The sequence below is a fragment of the Neovison vison genome, chromosome 10, assembly GCF_020171115.1.
Source record: "Neovison vison isolate M4711 chromosome 10, ASM_NN_V1, whole genome shotgun sequence".
In the NCBI taxonomy this organism is placed as follows: Eukaryota; Metazoa; Chordata; class Mammalia; order Carnivora; family Mustelidae; genus Neogale; species Neogale vison.
Window position 1 is genome coordinate 35,897,000 of NC_058100.1, and position 21,459 is coordinate 35,918,458.

The window sequence follows — 21,459 nt, forward strand, 5'->3', positions numbered from 1 at the left end:
AAGAATAAATAAAATATTTTTAAAAATGAAAAAAAAAGAACATGACATAATTGGAGTTTTAGAAGAATCACTTTCACAGTAGCATGCATTAAAAGATGAGAGAGTCGCAAATAAAAAGGCAAGAAGTGTAGCGTGGTGAGTTGGGAAGAATGGATGGTCTTTTAGGAAGTAGGTTGACAAGATTTGATTAATTAGACTGGGGTGAGGAGTAAGGAGGAAACTAGAATGAAGGATAGTTTCTGGGTTGGACAAGTGTGTGTGTGATGGGGCCATTTTTCAAGGTGGGAAAAAGAGGAGGGGCTTGGCACATGTTTGCAGGGGAGGGAAGTTCCCTTTCGGACATATCAGAATTGAGATGCATTTTAAAACAGCAAGAGGATTATGAGTACTAAAAGATCTAGATATCAAGAAAAGGTTTTGTTAGTCTCTGAGGACATCACTTACATCATTAAAATGTAAAGTTAAGAGAAATATCCAAAGATAAAACTGTCCATTCAATTTCTCCAAAATAGCATACCAGGAGAAGTTATACTCTTGATGCCTTTGAACGGACGGCATGTCCTGTTCCTTGTGACATCACTCTTGTAGCAACGCCACATCCTTCCTGCATACCAAAGGGTGGGAGGAAAAAGAAAAGGGCAAAGCTCAGCTGGGTTTTAAAGTCAGTGGGAGGACTTGGGCAGAGGACTTGTGACTGCTGGGAAGTAGCCCGTCTGCCCACTCGTTTCACAGTATAACCCCTCCCCTGAAGTCAAAGCCCGTGCACCTGGACCCCAGAACTTCCTGCCCTTAGCAACAATACCAACAGTGCCAATACATAGTGCTAAATATTTAAACCTTAGTAGAATGGAGATAATAATAGTACCTACTTCATAGATTTGGGGAGGGGTGAAAGATCAGGCATAATGAGCACGAAGTACAGTGCTTGACACATGCTAAGTACTCAATAAACGTTGTGTGGTGGTGGTCAGACTCATGACTCATCGGCATTGTGTGATCCTGAAACTCTTAAATCATCAAATCATCTAATTCTATTGTATTTTTTTAAAAAAAGTTAGTGCAGAGTATCCTTAATTGTATTCTAAATATTCAAAATTTGATAATCCATGTATGGAAAGACCTGGTTCATCAACAGAGCTGAAAAACTATTAAATATCTATTTTATGTATATGGATGGCATCTACAGATTTAGCTTATACGCTAAATTGAGATCTTGATATTTTGTATTTCTTTGTCTTATAAAAACCTTTAAAGGATTTAACTAATTCTGTCCAATTTAGCACATTAATAAAACATAAATGATTTTGTAGTTTAATTTTTGCTTAGCTAATCATTTTGAAACATTCAACATTAGAGAAAATATGCTCATTTTAACATTTTAGTGGATTACATTGAAAGTTAGTATGGAGATAGAAGTTAAGAGGTAGAAATTTCTTTCTTAAATATACAAAACCTCCAACCATAGGGTCTTATTCACATCAATATCTCCAGTTTCTTTCTTTTTTTTTTTTAAGATTTTATTTATTTAAAAAAATTTAAAAAAAAGATTTTATTTATTTATTTGACAGATCACAACTAGGCAGAGAGGCAGGCAGAGAGAGAGGAAGGGACGCAGGCTCCCCGCTGAGCAGAGAGCCAGACGTGGGGCTCTGGGATCATGACCTGGGCCGAAGACAGAGGCTTTAACCCACTGAGCCACCCAGGTGCTCCTCAGTATCTCCAGTTTCTTAACAAAGATCTCAACAAATATTTTTGAAGAATGGATGATAGAAAAGTAGATTGAAATCTGGGGCTTTTAATATCAAATGACTTTTAAGAGACTAAACTCATTAGGGATCCCAGCAGAGGGAATTATTTCATAACATACTCAGAAGACTAAAATTATGCAGAGATGATCCAGCGAGGGTTTCCGGAGTGTGAGCCCAACACCAGCACCATTCATATCATCAGATAACTTTTCAGAAATGCAAACTCTGAATCAGAAACCCTGGGGTGGAGGGGTGGGGGCTGCTAAGCATTCCACTTTAATAAGCTCAGTTTGGGAAACCATTGAGGGGGAAGGCACAAAGTCGGTCCCTAGACTTTATAGATCCACCGGGTGTTTAAAATGAAAAATACTAAGCAGATATATATAAGTCTTGGTCAGAATGCAAGCATTTTGCTTCCAGAATTCTACATTCACCTGGCAACTTCACACCATGTAAGTTAACTGCAGATTCCATCTAGGCATCTGAGTTTAATTAATTATGGTTAATTGCCCAACAAATAGATCTGAACAGGAAGTTTGCTCTAGAACAAAGTGGGAATAAATTGAGTTAACCTATGAATTCCTTGAGGGTAGAGACAGATATTGTTCATTTTTGGATCCCCATTTTTCACAAAGGTGCTTGTCATGTAGAAGGTACTCTGTACCTAACTGTAGAATGAATGTGTATTACACACATGGGAAAACCTGACCCAGGAGGTTCTTCCACATGGTCCAAATGGGAAGTTGATGAAATTAACCTGGGCTTGAGTCACAGTTCCAGCCCTTGTAGCTAGTGACCTTACACTAATTAGTCTCTCTAAGCTTTATTGCCCTTTAAGGGCAGCAAAAATAGTAATAGTCTCTAACCCATAGAGTTATTCTGATGATTAAAAGAGAAAATACCAATAAAGTACATAGCAGGGTGCCTGTAATATATGAAATTTCAATTAATGTTAGCCCTTTTGGTAATTTTAAAATTATTTTTATTGTCATTTCAGTAACACTACTGTGGAGGAGCAATGGTTAGGCATAAGACCCCTGTCTTATTCAGTTTACATTATTAGGACTTCAGCCTACCCCATCCGGCAACCTGCTTTCCCTGGAAAGAAGCATAGGAATTTTCCTTTATTGAAGTTCTTTCTAGGAAGTGGAGAATTACAACCAGAGAATAAGATAAATGCCCTATTATTGTATGACTCTTGAATTTTAGGCAGGTTTCAGTTAGCTAAACAAGGCCAAAAGCTTAATGTTTATAGAAACATCTGTCAAAGTAAAGAGTTGGCCACTTTTGTAATAAATCCAGTTCTTAGCTCTGATGGAGGGGGTGAAAGGAGGAATAGAGGAAGGAAGATAGAGAAGAAATAAAAAGCTCCCTGAAATCCTATCTTAAAGGATGATGAATCTAGTTGCTAACTATCATATTGGAGGAATGCTGGCCTCAGATTTTACCAGCTTAATTATGGATCTCTTGATATATCTTCATACAATCTTCATACAAATTGAATCAGAGATTTGAAGCTCAGATTGTTGAAATCATTAAAACACAAACTCATTTACTGAAATTAAATATAGGTAATTACTTAAGGAGCCCTTCCAGAATGGAACTTTCCATTCTTCTCCTCCTTTGGGATAATTATCTATGTAATACTTAGCACTAAATGGTTAAATACACAGTGCAACCTGTGCCCTGAGTCGAGGTTGAAAGAATGATTATTTGTCTCGCATGGGAAGTATCTCAACTTCTGTATTTCTGTGGATTGTAAGATGATTCCCATCAGGAAACATCTCTTCCCACCAGGGTAGCTTGTGTGCTCCATCACTGTGAGCAGACCAGCAATGAGCACGGAGAGAAAGCAGCCCCTCGGGCACCAGAAGGAGCCCCAGTCAGATCAAGACCCAGAGAGATGTCCCTAGTTTAACAAGGAACTGCAGCAGGCACTTCATGGAACACTTTGGTAGTACCAAAGTGTCACTGAAATTTTTTTTCATAGAAGTTCTACTTAAAATGTATTTTAGAAGTTGCAGAAGAAATGGTTACCAGCTCACTTCCAGTAAGTTAAGTTTCAGAACTACCTAGGAATCATTCAAGCCTTTCTTCCATGCCTTAACTATGGGCAACTTTGAGACTCCCATCCCCTGCACCTCCTTGCATTTGGAAATATGTTCAAGTTTTTTCCCTTGTACCCACTCATTCTATCTTGCCAGGTTTGTTTATTTCTTTGTTTTTGTTTGGTGTTCTTGTTTTACCAACCCTTCAATTTAGTGTCTTGCTGTTTCCCTGCTCATTTGGATCTGATATTTCCTACCTCCTCTCACAGCCAAGTCTTCCTCAGTACTCAGCTATCAGACCTTTTTTTAGTTGAAGTCCTGCACATATATACCAGTTATATCCCTTCCAAACACAAAACTCAGCCCAAAGACCTCTATTTGTCCAAGAGAGAGGTCAAGAGCCAGGATCCTGAAACATGAGTAAACAAATTCCCTTGGAAAGGATGGAATAAGAAAGGCACATGCCAAAGAGGGTCAGCAGAAGTCAGAAGAAGAGGGATCCACACCAGACCAGCGACTGCCCTTCACCATGCTGGCAAAGGGTTCTCAGAGGAAACACAGGAGGAGAATTCAGAAATTGAAAGTTGAGCCTTGGAGGGGGGAATAGCGAGGAGGACGTGGGTCCCGCAGTTTGGTCTTAGTGGCACAAACAGAGATTGAGGCAAAAACATCAGTACCTCACAGTTGCTTCACATCTGACTCTTGCCTGCAGAGAGCTGAGCTATAGGTAAAAGGGATGAAGCCAAGATAAATCAGCTTCTGGGTTTGCGCTGGACCTGCCCTAGGAAGACAACTAGACAAGTTCCCTTGGCATTATGGAGTTTTCCTGCTTCAGCCGAATCAAGCACATAAACTAAAGTAAGCTGTTTCCTTGAAAGCTTCCATATTATTTTGTCTTTTTAGTCATGGCTAAACATTAGTTGTAGGAGAGGGTGGATGCAGTAGCCAGCAGATAGGTAGGCCGTCATCAGTCTTCCCAGCTGTTCTGAAAGGCATCCCAGAATGAGAGGTACAAAACTGAGGACTTGGCGTTTTTAGGTCTAGTACTGAGTTTAGGGTTATGTTTGGATGACTTTCTTCATAAGAGCTTAATCTCTTCCGTGTTCTATTAATGAGTCAAGTTCTGTGTCATCTGGATGGCTCAGTCAGTTGGATGTCTGCCTTTGGCTCAGGTCATGATCCCAGAGTCCCAATATCAAGCCCCACACCAGGCTTCCTGCTCAGGAAGAGTGGGCTTCTCCCTCTCTCTCTGCCCCTCCCCCCTGCTTCTTCTCTCTCTCTCTCTCTCTCTCTCTCAAATAAATAAATAAAATCTTTTAAAAATATGCTAAAAAGAGAATGGAGTTCTAGGTGGAGCAATTTTAAAAAATGAATGTAATGCAAAGGCAACTCTAAGACCAAGAATGATAAGTACCGAAAAATCATTAACCTTCAAATTCTTCTCATGAGGCTAGGGCCTATACTTGGATATAGATTTTTACCTTATTTCTCATAAACAAGATCCAGGGTCCTAGAGGAGTAGGATTACCAGAGCGAGAATTATGGGACAAACCTAGAATATCCTGGGTTTATTAAATGCGGTTTAGAAGCATCTTTTGAACAGAGGCTAAAAGAGAGTATTCAAGAATAAAATTAGATTGATAAAACTAAAATATAAAAGAGATCAAAAGAGGAATTGCCAGCAACAAAATGGAACCACAGAAAATAGAAACATAAAATATAAAAGAAGAAAAAACATGTGGCTCACAAGAAGAAAGTAGGTTGGATGAGCGCATCTTTCTTCTTGGCTGCACATTAGAATCACTTGAGAAAATTTTTTAAGCACTAATGCCTAGGCCCACCTCCAGAAATTCTAATTAATTGGTTTGAGGAGAGATTGGGAAAGGAAGTAAGACTAGCATTTCTCCTTTTCAAGCAACTCATGTGGTCATGTCCGACTGATACTACTAATTACAATGGGTTGAACCTCGATACTCACGTCCACACCAGGATGCTTGCAACAAGGATTTAAAAAAGAGATAAAACGACAGTGTTTTCATGCTTTTTATAGCCCATGTATTATATATATGCTTTTTTTTCAATTTGTTGGTTACTATAATGCTCTTCAAATTCTTGAACAGACTTTGGCAGTATGATGATGGAAAATTTAGTTATATGAGGAAACAAATGTCAGTTTACAATAGAAATCCTACTTTATGGGAATGTTATTGCTAACCTCTAGGGGGAGCTCAAGGCTCCTTCTCCCCACCTCTCTTCTTTCTCCATCCCAGGGAGAATTGCTTGGGTTTAAGTTTAGGATTTTACTGGTTCTTTGATATGAGATGGCATCATATTGCCAAGTTAATACCAGTATAATGTGGCTGTGGATTCTCTTCTTTGGAAAGTGAGGGGGGAAAGAGTTGATTTGCACTGGGCTTTTTCTAGGGGAGACAGAAATAATTTCCACTGTTGGCTAAATAGGCAAAAAAGGAGTCCTTCATGGGGTCTGTTGAAACCTCTTGTGGTTCTGCACTAGGCTTAGCATCTAATCTAATATTTCTTTGCCTTGTCTTGCTTCACCTTCGTCATCTGTCAGGTTTTATCTGCTCCCCCATCCTCATCCTCACTATGAATGGGGAGGGATGTTGTAGGTAGTGTTTGGATAGTGTCTTAATAAAATATCACTTAATAACACCACTATTCTTATTTGGGTATTATTTTTTTAATAGAAGAAATTAGATCAGATAGTTGTTGCAGCTCAGACTTGAAAAGGATAAGGGAAGTTAAGTCAGAAATATCAAGGCTGAGCTTCTTAGTTTAAAAAAATAGAGAAATAATAGTGCCTGACTTTGTCTTGATTGTCAGGCATATCTATATGCCTATATATAAGACTTGTCTTGATCAGCATATCTATGAAGATTGGAAGAATCACACAAACAGAAAAATCCTATCATAATATTTAATAAAAGATTTACCAGGTGCTGAGCAAAACTGCGAACAGCAGCCTTCTCCCTGTGTCTCACGTGGCAGAGAGAGAGCACTATATGTCTCTTCTCTTCCCATACTCATGATTTCCTCTAAACCTAATTGTCTTCCAAAGGCCGCATCTTGAAATACCAGCACACTGGGAGTTAGAGCTTCGACATACGAATTTTAGGGGACACAGCTCTGTCCGTGGCAACCACAGAAGAGAGACAGTCAAATTGAGAAACTTTCATAACCTGTTTTAAATCCGGACCTTGGAAACAAGAATAAACTTGGAGAGACTGAAGATAAGATGAAGCCGCAGACTGACCTAGAAGGAGCTCCCGAGTGCTCTTTTTCGGTAGGAATGTGGTTAAAAATGGAGGAATGGCTCGACCACCCACTTCAAAGGGTCTTCCCTGGTAGATAAGAAAAGTCTTTTTTTTTTTGTAGTCGTTATAAATCATGCTTCTAAGGTAGAAGGACAGGGCAATGCAGTAAGAGATGGAAGCTTCATCGTGTCTTCATTCACAAAACTCCAAATACTGCATGGTAGAGATTCCAATGTTAATCTAGTCCCTCATGACTGACTTCCATTTTCTGCAGAATTGTGGTTTTAGACATATAGCATCTACACTGAGAAGAATACCTTTAGATAATACTTTATTAATATTCTTAACCAGAATTAATTTGGGGCAGGGTCGGGGGTGGGGGCATTGCAATGACTTCTGACATCAACTACCTAAAGTTGGACCAAACTTCACAGGCGAAGGGCATGGCCACTCACAAGACTCCCGCCCACTAAGCCAGCGCTGCAACTGCAGAGGTCCCCAGGTCACCCTCACCTCTGACCAACTATCTATAAATTTGAGGGTTCCCTCGAATTTATATCCACTCAGGTTCAAAGAGTCAAAAGAACAGTTCAAAGAACTCAACCACTGTATTTTTTACTTAAAGTATTATCTCAGCAAAAGGACACAAATCATAAAGCGAGGTCTGGGAGGTTCTATGCTCCAATCTTCCATTGTGCTTTCCCTATGGAGCCAAGTTACATCACCCTCCTCACACGTCAACAGAATACTCGATAACAGAACAACGCCAACCGGGGAGGCACACTCAAGCTTTGGCGTCCAAAACTTTATGGGGATTTCATTACATAGTTAATCACTGTCAGAATCAATCCGCTGAGCTCAATTTCCAGCCCCACCTTCCCTCTCTAGAGATCTATCACTGCGGCTCAAAGCCCCAACCCTCTAGTCACATGGTTGCTCCTTCAGGCATAGCCCGCCTCTCATCTTGAGTCAACTCATCAGCACGAACATCAGGGACCCACCCTAAGTCAGCCTGTTCAACTATCCAGACTGACCATAAAGAGCAAAGACACTTCCTATCAGGAAATTCCAGGAGTTTTGAGGCGATGTCCCAGAAACCAGAGATAAAAGAAAGCCCAATTCTTTATTATACAGGCTACCCCCTGGCCTTTGGCTATGGTTCTTTCTATATGCCTAACATCTGGAGTAGCCGGTGTGGGGGAGGTACAGGAGGCTTTTGACCCAATGTCACAGTACTTTTGACCAAATCGGTATTATCTCACCAACAATGCACTGTTCCACCCTAAGTGTGATACATGTAATCTGAAAAATAAGGATAAAAAGATCTGGCGTATTACTGGAGTCCCACTAAGCAGCTGCGCAACAGAACCAACGGGAATTCACTTCGTGGTGAGTCACAGACACACCAGGTAGAGTTGTTGCACAAAGTGAACTTTATTTGCAGCAAATAAGGAGATCACAGGAGTAACTTCCAAAGCCAGGAGTCCCTGAGCAAGCGTGGATGGGTTCCTTTTACTGAGGGTTAGGACGAGTATTTAGGGAAGCTGTAGTATGTAGAGGCTGGCATAAGGCAGTGCAAGTGCCTTAAAGAAACACGCCTATACACGTTGCATGTTACATAAATGAGGCTTGTGCGCATTTTAGCATTTTGGTATTATAATGTGGTAAATGTAGTTGTTGGTCATTCAGAGGTCACTCATGCACAGGCCTTAGTCAGAGGTTTAGCTCAAACTGGTCTGGGTGGTCTGGGCCAGTGGGAGGTCTGGTCAAGACAGCTGCTATCACCAGGGGGGTGGTTTTGGTTTCCATTTGCCTAAGAGCTGAACTAAAAAGAAGAGCTTAAGGAAAAATGTGGAACAGAGGTCAGTGAGTACAGCAGGTGGGCACTCAAGGCCAGGTCTTGGGGTCTAGCTGGTGACAATTAGCAATCAGTCCATTTACCATTGTATCATATAACCAAAATGTCTCTCTGGGCAAGATTCAAGTTTGCTGGCTTCCATGTGATCAACTCATTTTCAAAAAATAGAAGTTATGGGACCCCTGGGTGGCTCAGTTGGTCAAGCAACTGCATTGGGCTCAGGTCATGATCCTAGAGTCCCAGGATCGAGCCCTGCATCCGGCTCCCTGCTCGGCAGGGGGTCCGATTCTCCCTCGGACCTCTCCCCTCTCGTGCTCTCTCCTCTCATTCTCTCTCTCAAGTAAATAAGGAAAATCTTTTTTTAAAAAAATAGAAGTTATCTCAGAAATATAGGTCATCACCGTTTTAGGCATCTGGTATAACTGAGCTAAAGGACAATATAATCACTTGCTCCGAGCCTCTTTCCAGGTGTTAATGTGATACACTGGAATTCCCTGATTGCGTAACCCAATCATTCATTTTTCCCTGAGCTATTATCTCTCCCCTCCATTTGTACCCGAAATGTCTGACCTTTGGAAAGGATGTTCGTTTCAGCTGCTGAGCTGGTGTAGATTGCCAGATATGCTCATTCAGCAAGAGCCCTCGCTCCCCCCATCTACTCCCAGCCATACGACGTATGATTATATATGTAGGGAAAGAACAGGCTACTTCTACCACTAGGAGGTACAGCTGCATTAACTGTCAAGGTCAGTTTTGCACCGTCCAACCCATCAAGCCCTTAAGAATTCTGACCCAAGGGCGCCTGGGTGGCTCAGTGGGTTAAGCCTCTGCTTTCAGCTCAGGTCATGGTCCCAGGGTCCTGGGATCGAGCCCTGCATCAGGCTCTCTGCTTGGCAGGGAGCCTGCTTCCTCCTCCTCTCTCTCTGCCTGCCTCTCTGTCTACTTGTGATCTCCGTCTGTCAAATAAATAAAATATTTAAAAAAAAAAAAAAAAGAATCCTGACCCAAAGGTTTAAAGGTACATTATAGTTTCCTGTTTAAAAACCATCCCTGTTTCCAGTACTTGCAGTCATGTCCCTCATCCTAGGGCCACCGCATTAGTAAGGAAAAGAACATTGGGGATGATGTGGGGAAGAAAGAAAAAATACAGTCATTGTCGTACCAAGATCTCCCCCCGCCCCCATCCTTTCCCCCAGATGCACCAGGAAAGCAGAGGAATTTCTGTAGCGGGGACCCTCCCCTGGCTTCCTTCATGTGGAACGTTAGCTCGCACTCGGGAAAGTATGTGAGCCAGTCCTTCATGTTTGTATCTGCTACCGTTGGTCGCCGACAGCCAGTGCTCCAGCTACCCTGCCCAGTTCTCTTTTAAACTGCTCATCTGAAGACGGTATCTCCTCTGCCCATGGCTAGACAATATGGACTCTAAAATATGTTCCTTAGTCTGAAGAATTGTGATTCAGTGATCCAAGTTGTTGCAGAGTTTTCTGTTCTGTCCTATTAGACTATTTCTAGCATTTACATGTATCACCAAGTAGGCAAAGCCTTGTCCGAAGCGTCTTCCTTTCTGGACCATTTGCAGCCTTCTGGAGCTACTAGTATCCGTCCAACTTGCCAACTATGTGCGGGGCCTTCCCCCCAGGGAATCTGCCTCATAGCCATCTGCAATCTCTGCCTCTCTCTTCAGCAGACAGAATAGTTCCAACGGAGAGAGCAGTGCCCAGAAGGGTTCCGTAGTAAGACAGAATTTGTCTGCACAGCCCCATGCTGCTGGGGGACTGCAAGGCGGCCCCTGTGAGCAGGGGTCCTCTTTCCCTAGGGTTATCTCTGAAAACACTTTAAAAGCTGTCAGACCCTATCACCGCTTGGGTAGTACCCTGGAAACAGCTACCAACTGACCAACAAATAACTGTTTGGTTTACGGAGAGCAGTTCCACAGCAAGTGATAAGCATTAAGTTTGAAAGGCCACCGCCTGATCGAAGAAGGTAAAATACTGATCACCTTTTACCTGGTGCTGTCACAAACGGCAGATGCTGGTTCCTGCTCCACATACCAGCAGATCCATCCAATGATGGAAACAAAATATCTGCTACTTTGTATACGTAATAGTAACTGCTCATCCACACTGCAAGACACTGATCTAATTAGTAGGATTTTGTATCTGTCAGAGTTACCAATGGAGCAGAATGGAATTTCCAGAAATCTATATAAGAATCTGATGTCTCTGGGTTACCTGGGTGTCTCAGTTGGTTAAGCATCTGCCTTGGGCTTAGGTCATGATCCCAGAGTCCCAGGATCAAGCCCCACATCAGGCTCCCTGCTCACCAGGATGTCTGCTTCTCCCTCTCTCTCTGCCCCTCCCCCGCTTGGGCTCACTGTCTCTGCCTCTTTGGATAAATAAATCTTCAAAAAAAAAAAAAAGAATTTAATATACAATAAAAGTGGCATTTCTAGTCATTCTAGATAAGTATTTGGTAAATGTTATCGGGCTAATTGTTAACCAGTTGGGGAAAAATGTAGATCTTGATTAATCCTCTATCAACAGATAAAGATCTAAGTTATTCATTTAAAGAATGTGATAGATAAGCCATAATTTATTCAACCTACTCCTTTGGTGAAGAATTGGGGTCATCACAAATAATGCAGTAAACATCTTTGGACTTTGATCCCCCTTATAAAATGGGAGTTCTAAAAGTAGGAATGCAGAATTAAAATGTATATGAATGCTCAATATTACCAGACTACTTTCCCGAATTACAGTAATGACAGGCAGAGTTCTAGGATGACCTCCTTCTCCCCACCACGCACACGCCCTGCGATAATCCCCAGTACTCTGAGTAATGTGGATTCCCTGATTCTGTCAGCCTCCTGGCTGCCAGCCAGCAAGGAAACGGGAGGGGCCTCAGTCCTGCGACTGCAAGGAAACGAATTCTGCCGGCAAGTCAAGGGCAGGATGCAGCCCCAGATAAGAACTGGGGCCCTAGCACACATTTTTATTTCAACCGTGTATGATTCTAAGCAGAGAACCCACCCACCGTCCCTGGATTTCTGACCTCTTGACACTGTGAGCTAATACGATTGTGTGGTTTTGAGCCCCCAGGTGTGTCGTAATGTTACACAGCAAAGAAAATTAATACAGGGAGGATTTACCTTTCCAACAGCAATGCGCCAGGTACCTATTTTTCTCATCTTACCAGCAGCAAAAGTTAACTATGCATATTGTTTGACTGAGTCAATTTGATAAGTTGACTCAAGGATAAGGAAAGGTTATCTCATTTTTGATACATTTTCAGTAAAGACTCCCTTTATTTTGTATTTCTGAGTAAGACTGAGTACCTTGCCGTGTGTTTTTATTTGTTCAGATTTCCCCTGCTGTGAGTCCCCATTTCACGTACTTTGACCATTTTGTTCTTGAGTCACGCGTCCAGGTCTTGTGAAGGGCTTGAGCACATACTGAACTGACCTGTCGCACTTCCAAAATCTGTGGCGATGGAAACAAGAACCCAAATGGTTTAGACATTTTGTACTCACGGCACGACAGGCAGCGCGAGTTCCGTGTTCACATCTGCTCCCACTGTCCCCGGGTCCCAGGTGCGGAGGGAACCCAGCTGAGGAACCCCAAGTTTAGCAAACTTCCAGTCTTTTAAAGAGCTGTAAGCAGGTCTGTCCAGACTTTGCTCCACAGAGAGATACCATCTTTGTTATCCTGGGCTGGAAGCAAATCCGTCCTTTCCCCCCAAGAAGGACACCACTTCTAGTTTTGAATGAGGCTGTGTGCTCCACAGTGCGAGAAGAGGCAGTCTGGAATGGAAGCTGACACAGTTGTGTAGAAACACCATGGAGAACTGCCTTCAAACACATCTACCTTTTGTCCACACACTTCTCTGAGTAGAACATTCTATCCCGCACTCTAATCTGACTGATGAGATAAGACCACATCCATCCATTCAATTTGTAAACACGGGCAGCTCTCTTATGACCAGTGTTTTCTGGGAGAGAAGAAAATTACACACAAGAGTTATAATCTCAAGGGCACCCACCGTATCCCTGAAAAAAAAAAAATGTATTTTCAATTGTTGAAAAAAAAAAAGTGTTTTTGATTCTTGGGGACCCTCCTCTCCCAGTAACCTAGCACATCAGTTATAATAGCTAACACTTAATAGGACACATTTCTAAGAGCTTTACATACATAGATCCATTCAAATCTTACAACAATATCATTATATTAAATAAGAAAAACAATAAGCATCTCAATTGGTTTTTATAAAAAATTTTTATAAAATCGAATTTGGTAATTTCTTTTCTTAACTGAGATACAACTGACACACGACTTTCACTTGACCTGTACCTGTTATATTAGTTTCAGCTCTACAGTGTAACGATTCAACATAGTCCTGCTCTGTTCACCACAAGTGTAGCTACACTCTGTTTCCACACAACTATTATAATACTATTGACTACATTCCTTATGCAGTACCTTTCTTCTCTGGGACTTCTTCACTCCATATCTGGGAGCCTGTACCTCCCACTCCCCTTTAAGCATTTTGCCCATCTTCCTGTCCTTTTCCCTCTAGCAATCATCCATTCGTTCCCTGTATTTGTGGATCTGTTTCTGTTTTTTGTTTGTTCGTTCATCTTTTTTTTCAGATTCCACACATACATGAACTCATATGGTATTTGTCTTTCTCAGTCTGACTTATTTCACTTAACATAATACCCTCTAGGTCCATCCATATTGTCCCAAATGGCAAATTCTCATTCTTTTTTATGGCTAAGTAAAATTTTGTTGTATATCATATGTATATAGTACATCTTCTTTGTTTATTCATCTATCCATGGACACTTAGGTTGCTTCCGTACGAGTTCTCAACAGATCACTTTCTTTTTTCTAATTTAAATTCAATTAATTAACATATAATGTATTCTTGGCTTTAGGGGTACCATCTGTGATTCATCAGTCTTCTTTTTTTTAAATTTTATTTATTTGACAGATCACAAACAGGCAGAGAGGCAGGCAGAGAGAGAGAGGAAGGGAAACAGGCTTCCCGCTGGGCAGAGAGCCTGATGTGGGGCTCCATCCCAGGACCCTGGGATCAGAACCTGAGCTGAAGGCAGAGGTTTTAACCCACTGAGCCACCCACGCACCCCTCATCAGTCTTATATATAATACCCCATGCTCGTTTACACACATGCCCTCCCCAGTGTCCAACACCCAGTTAACCCCACCCCCTCTACCACGCTCCCCTCCAGCAACACTCAGTTGGTTTCCTAAGATTAAGAATCTCTTATGGTTTTTCTCCCTTTCTAGATTCGTCTTGTTTCATTTTTTTTTTCCTCTCTTCCTCTATGATCCTATGCCTTGTTTCTTAAATTCTATGTATCAGTTAGATCATGTGATTAATGGTCTTTTCTCTGATTGAATTATTTCACTCAGTATAATCCCCTCTAGATCCATCCATGTTGTTGCAAGTGACAAGAATTCATTTTTGATGGCTGCATAGTATTCCATGGTGTGTGTGTATGTGTGTGTGTGTGTGTGTGTGTATCACATCCTTATCCATTCATCTGTCAATAGACAACTGGACTCTTTCCATAGTTTGGCTATTGTGGACATTTCTGCTATTAACATTGAGGTGCACGTGCCCCTTTGAATCACTGCCTTTGTATCATTGTGGTAAATACCCAGTAGCACAATTACTGGGTCGTAGGGTAGCTCTATTTTCAAATTTTTGAGGAACTTCCATACTGTTTTCCAGAGTGATGGCACCAGCTTGCATTCCCACCAACAGTGTAGGAGGGCTCCCGTTTCTCTGCATCCTCACCAACATCTGTCATCAAACACTATTTCTTGATTTTAAATGACTTCTTTAAACATTTATAATAGATGTTTCCTTAACATGATAAAGAATAGCAATTTCAAATCAACATCAACATCATACTGAGGAATGAAAAATTAAAGATAATTGTGTTGATCCCATGCCAAAGAGAAATGACAGAGGTCAGTGACAACTGTTTGATGTAAAAAAAAATAATAATAATAAAAATAAAATCCCAGTATAGATTTACAGAAATACTGATCCAAATCTACCTGTCTCTCTAACTCTGCTACACAGTGAGTGGAATTTTTCCCCAAGAAGACACCCTCTAAGCTACAGGCTCCATATTTTCTCCCACTTGTCTTCCTCCTCCTCCTCTCCTTGCCTCTGCTACTAACATCTTCAAACTTTACACAGTTGTTCCCAATATCCCGTGATCGGGAAAGATTCTCAAGCACCAGTTCAGAACCCTGTAACTGTGCTCAAGGGAAGAGCACATTAAGGTGGAAATGAACGAAGTAGCAGTGGAGGAAAAGAGAGAGGAAAAGTCACTGAATCGGACCCTGCAGGCCACAGAAGGTGTGGCCACTAGAAGGCCACTAGAAGCTGACGTCCTAGCCCAGCTGCATCCATGCTTAGCTCCCATGACCGTCGTTAATTTAGGACTCAGCCTGGCACAGATTTCCTATTTTGTATTCCAAATTTGCAAAAATATTGACAAGAAAATTGATACTTATTTGCATTTGAGAAAGGGAGATGAAAACAGGTCAATCACAAGCAGGATCAGGGAGGAACCTGCTCATCTGTGAGCCAAGCGCCAGGCTCAACCCAGTGACCAGGCTCCTGAGACCCTCGGTTTCCACAGCACGGCTGCTTCCTTCTGCAGCTGGGTGTGAGGTAAAACGCCTACATGTGATGCTGTGATCAAACTGTCATTTCTGAAGATAAAGTTTCTATCCCCTTCACACAAGGACACACAGCTATAGTCCCTCGAAATAAGAAGAGCCCTAGTTCTTCGGAATCAGTCAGTTACAATCATGATGCTTCAAACGTCCCAGGGGTTTGTAAGGCCATCAGTTAGAGTGAAACCTTTTCTTTGAACCCGTTCAACCAGAGTGAAACTCTGCCTGCGGTGAAAAAAGAAAGCAGCACATGGTTTTATGGTACTTGCCCCACCACCTTCCACAGAGGTGAGACAGAAACCTGTCTGGAGTGAAGAACATGGGGGAATTTGCAGCAGTTTTCATCTGTCATAAATGTAACTACTCAAGATCTGTTCTGTCCCATCAGCTTCTGAGGTCTTGACCATGACAGTGACCAGAAAGAGGTCCAAATTCAGAGCAGAGGGAAAGTAGGGTCTCAAACCCAGGAATCAAAAATCAGAGTTCTGCCAAGGCCTGTGTAACCTTTTTAGGCTCCTTACCCCAATATTTAGGGAAGGCTCTATTTCTAGGCTTCCTGGGGATTTCACCAGTAGGGACCAAAAAAATGAGGGACAAAAGGTGGTAAGGAGAAAGAGACATTATTAACTCACATATAAGTGTCTTAGCACAAAGCTGGGACATTTTAGTAAATGAACTCAGCCCAGTCCAATAATGATGGCTACTAAGTATGAATCAGATATTACGCCGAAAGATTTGGGAGTTTCTTTCATTACATCTTCACAAGAGTCCTGTGAATTAAGCATTGTTGTTGCCCCCAATTAATGGGCAGGAAACAAATTCAAGAAAGAGAAAGAACTCTAACTAATGACACAGAGCTCATTAATGACACACTGGAACTAGAGCCCCAGAGAGCGGAATTCTGAGCTCACGCTCCTCGTCGCTGTGTTACACAGTCACGCTCTCAGGAGAGGTTCTCGGCAGAAGGAGCATGGAGCGCGGAAGAGGGAGGACCGCGCTCGGGAAGAAGGACTCCACCGAGAAATCCAGGCGGTGTGCCCACGTCAGAGTAGGTCTGACTTCTTCCTCTATCTTGTGCAGACCTAAATTCTCACGGAGATTTGCCCGTCTGGGAAAAACGTCATTCCCGCCCTCTCAGTTTAAGTGGGAGACTCCAAGTTTCGCACTCACTTTCCCTGGCCTTTCCGGACCGCCTCCAGCGAAGACGACGTTCCTCTGTTCTCCCACCTCATGATACACAGATTTGGATGGTCTTCTTAACTACCATGCATCAGCACCTAGCACCCAGCCTGCTACCCAACAGATGCTCAATTAACTGTTTACACTAATGATTGAATAAATGAATTAATATATCTCTTATATTCTTCTTCCTGAGCCTTCGAACTGATGCATTTCTAGTTATCTCTAGTTTCCCTGAGATTAGTCAGAGATACGTTTTTTCTTTTATTCCTATTTATTTCCGATTCTAGCTTGGATGGATACTTGGCTAACACTGTCTTTGTCTTTATTTAGTAACTCTACCACCATCTGTAGATCGTTTCCACACCAGTATGGAAACCTGACATCTAAGAGGCAGAGCCCAATATGGAATATGAAGTTCTCAAAAAATTACACTTAACATCTTAACAAGTCAAATATGATCTCAGAGCACAGCTCATGTATAAACAACTTTATAAACATGGGGAAACTATCCTTTCACACAAATGGTGTTTCAATTCTAGTTGGGGAAATGGGAGGCACAATAAGGGGAGGAATTTCCAGGATACATGACCCAGACAGATAACAAAAGCATCCTTGAAATAGAATGATACAGTGATATAATTTGGCCAAGTAATGAGGAAGGAAGGCAAGATCAGAACTTCCAGTAAAAGCACTAGAAACCCTGTAAGATGCAAAACCAGCCACAGTGGTTGTTATAAAATAAATTAGGGTGCCCAATGTCAACAACAACAAAATCTTGAGGAACATCACAAGTGTGATGAAAACTTATAATATTAAAACTCTATATTTGAAGAGAAATACTTATTAGCACACAAGAAACATAGTAGTTATTTTATTTGTCCAATGAGCATAAATTGTTATTGTCAGAAATTCTCTTTTCTCCTGGCCACTGACTCAGTTATCACCTGGTGAGTCTCAAGAGTCAGCCAGCTCATTCCCCTTAGCAAACTGTAGGTCAAAATCACAACTTCTAGTTTTTTAAAAAGGAATGGTAATCAAGGGCACCCCCACATTTCAAAATCAAATATATATACCTTTCTCCACTTTCTTTTCATCTCCCAGTGATATTCAATGCTTTTGATCACTCTTCACTTATAAAACTCTCTCTCTCTCTCTCTCTCTCTCTCTCTCACACACACACACACAGTTTTTCTTCTAGCTCATTAGATACTCTATTTTTGGTTATGGAAGAATCATGATGTAGAAGGATACATTATATTCTACATGGAAACATCCCATGCTTAAATCCTGGATACTTTGGGATAGAATCCTAGAATTCTGACTCTATAACCTTGGGCAAATTATTCCATGCCTCTAAGCTTCAAAATCTTCATCCTGAGAGTGAAAGTAAGAATGTGGGAATCTGGCAAAGTGGTCGATACAAACCTAATTTCATTGATATGTCATCATCAGAAATTGAATAAGCACTAATACATGACCGCATTTCACAGAGAGTTGTTATACACCATCTTTAAACTGCAAAATTTCGTTGTTATTATTATTATTATTATGCATAAAATACATTTCATAACAATGCTAAAATTACTCCATTTTTTTAAAAAGATTTTATTTATTTATTTAACAGAGAGAAAACACAAGCAGGCAGAGAGGCAGGCAGAGAGAGTAGGGGAAGCAGGCTCCCCGCTGAGCAGAGAGCCCGAGGCGGGGCTCGATCCCAGGACCCCGAGATCATGACCTGAGCCATAGGCAGAGGCTTAACCCACTGAGCCACCCGGGCGCCCCAATTACTCCATTTTTTAAAGGCAACAGTAAGATAATTTGGTGGCTCAAGGTGACGAGTACATATCCATCCGTGGTTAGAGGATGCTGCAGGTAGAGGCATGAGGTGCTTACAACAGAGGACAGTTACTGAACCCATTATGCAGGAGGTATTTGCTAAATGATTTCCATACCTTGTCTCATTTGATTCAGCAATTCTGTGAAAGAGGTACAAAAAGAGTCCTGTTTCAAAGAAAAGTGAACTAAGGTGCAGAAGGAGTGAGAATCTGCCCAGTCACGCGTCACTAAGTGGCAGAGCTAGGTATGTCTGCTGCTAGATTTTCTTAGGTTCCCTCCCCACCCCAAACCTCTTATCAAAAATCTGCTTGTCCTTCGTGGCTTTAGAGTCAATTTTTGCATCTTAGCCTGGACACTTAAACTTCCTGGTTCTGAATAATATGTGTATCAATATTTATAATTAAATTATTAAATTCTATAAATTCTAATGTTCCTTTTAGCTTGAACATGTGATGGGTCTTTGATTTGAAGTATATAATACATTTTTTTTCAGATTTTATTTATTTGACAGAGAGAGAGAGAGGGAGGGAGGGAGAACAGCGGGGAAGTGGGAGAGGGAGAAGCAGACCCCCCCTGAGCAGGCAGCCTGATGTGGAACTCAATCTTGGGACCCTGGGATCATGACCAAAGCTGAAGGCAGACACTTAACGACTGAGCCCCCCAGGTCCAGTTCACCCTGAGTTCATCCCTGAACATGGTCCTTAAAGACCTCAACTTTAGTCTCTGTGGTACATACTTGCAGGACCCCCCTCCTCTTTTTTTCCTGGATGAAACAAAACTCTAAACACACTTCTAGGATGTCTCTGAAGACGCCAAGAATGACAACCCCACAACGCCAAATCCTCCCTCCCCAAGAAAGAGTGAGCTGAAACCAGAGCGGGACTCAATGAGTAATAAGCAAGACAAAAAAGACAAGTTTTTCTGTAGGCTGTTTGGTCAGGACTGCAGCTAAATAAGAAACTGAGCCTCAAATTAGGTTAGAGATCTAAATCAAAGACTCCCACGGAAAGTCAGAAACCTAGAACGTGGTGAAAGCAGTCCCCGATTGCTGGTGCCTTCTGGAGGCAGTAGAAACAACTGAAAATCCTCTGAGTGCAAACACTCCCAATTTGTGGCCTCAGGATCCTCACAGATTAATTTCAAGCAACTAGGAACTCAAAGGAAAACTGCTTAGTTTCCCAGTTCCTGAAAGCACAATGACCGAGGGGGAGAAAAACAGTAAATTTAGAGGAGAAATTACTAAAATTCTGGAATCGGCTGATATATAGAATGATGACGTCTGAAATCCTTCTAGAAATGGAGTCACAAAATGAGCAATAACTGAAGGACCATCAGAAATGAGCAGACAGGTATGAAGATAGAACTTTTAGAAATAAAAAAGCGTAATTGTTGAAGAGGAGTTTTGAAAACCAGAGGGAAAGGCAGATCACTTACAAATGAATGAAAATTAGATTAAACAGAGCGCTGACTCTGCAGCTTTAACAATGGAAACCAAACTGGTGTTTTTAAGGTATTGAGAGGAAATCACTGTCAGCCAAACATTGTATACTATTAAGACCACCTTTCAAAAATGAAGGTTAAATAAAGACATTTCCAGATAAATAAAACTAGTAGTCACCACCAACAGACATTTCTAAAGAGAATTCCAAGAATTTATTTTGGGTAATAAGGAAAACTTTCCGCCGAAAAAGTCTAAGATGGTGGGGCAAATATTATGAGCAAAGAAAATGGTAAATGTATGGGTGAATTTAAACACTTTTATAAGAAAACCACAGTAGTAAAGGCTAACCAACAGGTTAAAAAATAAGGACCTAAGTAAATGTATGACAGCAATAGTATATAAGCTAACAGGAAAGTGAATAAAAGTAAAATATTCTAGGTCTTTTCTTGTTCAAAAAGTTAGACTTTGATGAATACTATGGCAAAACTTCAAAAGTAATTACTAAAAGTAATAGAAATAAGGATGAAAAACTGGAGGAAAATAAAAATATAATTAATAAAAAGAGAAGACAGAAGCATGAAAAAAAGTAGAACAAATACAAAGTAACAGTAAGATGGGATGGGAAAAAAGCCAATATATGAGAATCACTGTTTTTTTTAAATGTGATGGACTAAAGCCAACAATTAAAAGAGATCGTTGGTTTAAACTTTTAGAAATTCAGTTATATCCTGTTTACAAGAGAGCCAGCTAAAGGCTACTTACAAGAGCACTGGGTAAGACTGTCAGCACACTATGGCCTCCAAGCCAAATCATGCTCACTGCCTGTTTTTTAAAGTTTTATTGCGACACAGACATGCCCATTTGCTTACACACTGTCTATGGCAGTTTTTCACTCCACAACAGCAGAGCTGTGTAATTGGACCAGAGACTATGCACTACAAATCTGAAAATATTTATTCTGGCACTTTAAAGTTTGCTGACACCTGACCTAAAATAAACACCTGGAAAGGTTAAAAGATTCAGCTAGACTAGAAGATATTTTTTTTTAATTAACTGTTGGCAACTAACAAAGCAGCCTCAGAAAGTAACAAAATCTTGACAAGACAGATTAAAGAGGATATAAATAAATAGAAGAATACTCATGGGTTACAAAACTCAAAATTGGTGAGACGTCATTTCACCCCAAATTGTTTTATAGATTCAATTCAATTTCAACCTAAATTCCCAGCAGAGATTTATTTAATTTTGTTTGGATTTTGAAAAGCTAATTCTAAAATTTATATAGAAACGTAAAGGACTTACAATAGCCAAGGTGATCTTGAAGAAGAATGAACACGGAGGACTCACACTATCTG

The 21,459-nt window shown here is 41.1% G+C and overlaps 2 long non-coding RNA genes across 4 annotated transcripts in view; one reads left to right on the plus strand and one right to left on the minus strand.

The window, feature by feature from the left end:
• Positions 1 to 12,792, minus strand: part of LOC122918501 — a 29,123-nt gene extending 16,331 nt beyond the window's left edge. For both annotated transcript variants that reach the window (XR_006386618.1, XR_006386619.1), the window contains exon 1: positions 12,459 to 12,792. This is a non-coding gene — a long non-coding RNA (uncharacterized LOC122918501). The remainder of the gene's footprint in view (positions 1 to 12,458) is intronic.
• LOC122918503 overlaps positions 1 to 21,459 on the plus strand; it is a 487,166-nt gene that overhangs the window by 397,629 nt on the left and 68,078 nt on the right. The window lies entirely within an intron of this gene.